Source organism: Pinus tabuliformis, chromosome 3_1 (genome assembly GCF_031772625.1).
Source record: "Pinus tabuliformis cultivar Carrire ecotype Pingquan chromosome 3_1, CPIR1, whole genome shotgun sequence".
NCBI classification, from domain to species: domain Eukaryota; kingdom Viridiplantae; phylum Streptophyta; class Pinopsida; order Pinales; family Pinaceae; genus Pinus; species Pinus tabuliformis.
Window position 1 is genome coordinate 19,764,520 of NC_142301.1, and position 3,529 is coordinate 19,768,048.

General features: G+C 38.6%; 1 pseudogene; it reads left to right on the top strand.

The window, feature by feature from the left end:
- The first annotated feature begins 434 nt into the window (after positions 1–434).
- LOC149185559 (dolichyl-diphosphooligosaccharide--protein glycosyltransferase subunit 1B pseudogene) lies at positions 435–1,904 on the top strand (annotated as a pseudogene).
- Positions 1,905–3,529: the final 1,625 nt, after the last annotated feature.

A 3,529-nucleotide genomic window follows, 5' to 3' on the forward strand; every position in this document is an offset into this window, starting at 1 on the left:
GCTCTTTATGACACATGGCAAGATTCTGAAGGAGGAGTATTCTTTACATTTACTCTTTTGACTACACGTTCCTCTAAGGCGTTGGCGTGGCTTCATGATTGAATGCCTGTTATATTGGGGACGGAGGGCGCAATTGATGACTTGTGGAATGACCTTTCTGGCTTTACATTTGAAATAGTTACTCAGCTATACGAAAGGATTGTTGTGTCCCAGTACCAGCTTTCAAGAGGAGCCATGAAGGACCCCATGTTCATACAACTAATGAAGATGTTGTACATTATTGTGAGACAAGATGTCATTCTTTTGGCTATTTTTGCCGACTTCCAATCGATCACCCTGGTTTGTGTAACACAGTGCATGGCAATATGAGAAATGTTAAATTCATTTCAGAATCAGAGGAGATCGATATTGTTGGCAGAAGCCGAGAAGCAATGGCAATGGCGATTCGTGGAGTGATCCCGTCAAATCTCAAGCATTCAGTGTTTGCATGTGTAGCGCTCTTGACAATATGCCATCTATGTCTGGCGGCACCGTCATCGAAATTTGTGCTCCTAAAGGTGGATCTCCGGATTGACTTGACATCACACATTGTACGGGTTGTTACATCCTTGAAGGTTGAAAATACTGGTTTGGGTACGACTTCAGAAGTTCTTCTTGCCTTTCCTCCTGACCAGGTTGAAAATCTGGCGTATCTGAAAGCAGCTGCCCTTGAAGGAAAGGGTAAAAATAAGGTTTCTGTTCCACTTATAGTAAGCCCTTCTCAATCAGAGGATGCACCTGGTGGTATAGTTTTATTTTCAATCTCTTTGGTGAAGGCACTAAAAAAGGGTGACACTGTAACTATAGAAGTGCTTTCAGTCTTCACACATTCAGTGAAGCCTTTCCCTGAAGAGATCTCTCAGGCACAAACTCAGCTTGTTCTTTATCGTGACAGTGCCTACTTTCTTTCTCCTTATCTAGTTAAAGTGCAAACTACAACCATCAAGACCCCAAGTCCTAGAATAGAATCATATTCCAAAGTTGATCCCACAAAATTGGTGGATACAGAACTTAAATATGGTCCATATGAGAATCTTGCTGCATTTTCATTTTCACCCTTTATTGTTCACTTTGAAGATAACCAACCATTTGCAGTTGTCAAGGAGCTGGTGCGAGAAATAGAAATTTCACATTGGGGAAATTTTCAGATAACTGAAAATTATCACCTTTTTCATGGTGGTGCTCGAATCAAAGGTGGCTTTTCAAGGATTGAATACCAAGCAAGACCCAATGCCAGAGGTGCATCATCTTTTAAGAGTCTAGTGGCAAGACTGCCACCTCGAGCACATTCGGTTTATTACCGAGATGAAATTGGGAATATTTCTACCTCACATTTGAACGCCAACTTTAGAAAAACAGAACTGGAAATTGAACCTCGATATCCTATGTTTGGAGGCTGGCAAGCCACTTTTACAATAGGCTACGGCTTACTTCTACAAGATTTTCTCTTCCAAGCAGCTGATGGCAGGCGTTATCTTAATATTGCTTTTGCATCTTCATTCAGTGATGTGGTCATTGATAAACTTATTGTGAAGGTTGCACTGCCAGAAGGATCTAAAGATCCTTATGCTTCTGTTCCCTTTTCTGCAGACCAACATCGGGAGATAAAGTACTCCTATCTTGACACTATTGGAAGGAATGTTGTGGTACTATCAAAGAAGAATTTGATGCCTGAACATAATGTTTTTTTTCAGGTTTATTATAAATTTAGTACTATTTCAATGCTAGCAGAGCCACTGATGTTGGTCACCGGTTTCTTCTGCTTCTTTCTGGCTTGCATATTGTATTCACATTCCGATTTTCAGAAGTTTATTGTTTTGAAACAAGAGGTAGATGAGTTGTTGCAGGCAGTTGATGAGATATAACTGATGTCCAGTTAGTCTGATAGGTATAAAGTTCACTGAGAGGAAGGTTTTCTTTTCTGTTATAATTGAGAATGAGCAGCTGTGCCATTCTGAAAGATTTTATTATGAGAGGATGACTTTTCTTCCTAGCTTTTAATGTTGCAGAATTTAAATAGTTCGTATGTGAGGAGTTTAGAGGAAGACTGTTTTTTTTAAATCACACAGCAGTTTCGTAGCGCGCTACGAAACTGCTGTAGGTGATGTTTTCAATGCAGAATAAACAGTTTGACCGGGAATGTTAGAAGAGAGACACCTGTACATCAATACAGCCTACAGCTCATCTGGAGACATGGTGTTTGGTAGCAGCGTTCCATACTTTGAGTTATTAAAGAATTGGGAACATGCTGCTACATTTTCGGAGGATGGTAGGAGACAGAGACCGTAAAAACAGAGCACATCTTTTGGTCAATTAATGAGCCATCAGCGCTTTCAAGCATCCAAGGTTAGCTTGTTTATTGCATCTTTAGCTCAGCCATCTCAGCCTAACTGAAGGAGGACAGCTGTCAAGGATCCAAGAAGAATCATGTTACGAGGAGAATGGAATTAGTGTTTTAGTTTGATTAGGACTCTTTGTAATTACAGCTCAATACTTTATGTATTTAATGAGTTTGTTTAAAAATAGATAAGGGTAGTTAATGATAGGTCATCGAGCTCCCCTCATGCTTGATGAGGAGACTCAAGGTAGTTTTAGTTTTGGTTTTCCTATATATAGTGAAAACTCTGATGTAAGTAGGGTTGGAGATTTATGAAAAAACAGAGTTTTTATCAGCTTATGTAAAAGACTTTTGACTGTAATATAAAGATTACTTTTTCTTCCCAAGATTCATCATGTGTTCAAGTGCTCAAGATATGTGTGACTTTGTCTTTATCCTTTTATGTTTTACAGCTCACTAAATATGCAATCACTCTGAATTCACCTAGTGCTCAGACTTCCTGTGTATATTTATGAGTTGAGGTTCCTTTTGAGAAATGTTCTGAGTGTTAAACATTATATGCCTTGGCTTCCATGATTAAGTAGTTAATAGTTTACTGCAGAAGTGCTTGACTCCATGAGCCCAATGGAAGAGATGTTATTTTGTTGTTCCAACCAGCTTGTTTTCATAAACTGTTTGAAGAGTTAGCCATCTTTTCTTGTTAATAATTCCTATCAAAAATCTGTGAGAGAGCCCTCTCTGACTAAGGAGGCTAACCTTAGTCTAAAGCCTGGTTTGAAATAGTTGCATGAGATCTTGCTAAGTAGCAGCCCTTAGTACATGATTTTGTGATAACAAGTTTGAAGACAAATAAAAGTTTTTTACTATTGAAAAATACAGTAAAAACTGGAATGCGTTGTAAATATAGAAAGGATCACATTAAAGGTCACTCATCCAAATCAAATCATATTAAGCAGAGTTTAAAGCACTATTAGGTAAAAAGGTTTAAATGAAGCAATCTGCCAGTGTGAAGGAGACAAAAAATCAAACCAGCTAAAGGGGAAAAATATCAGACAACAAAGCCAGCACGGCCTGAATAAAGGGGACAGCAAGAAGTAGTTGCCCCTATCTTCTTGCCATGAAGATATTTCTTTTCCTAAAAATCTTAATTTG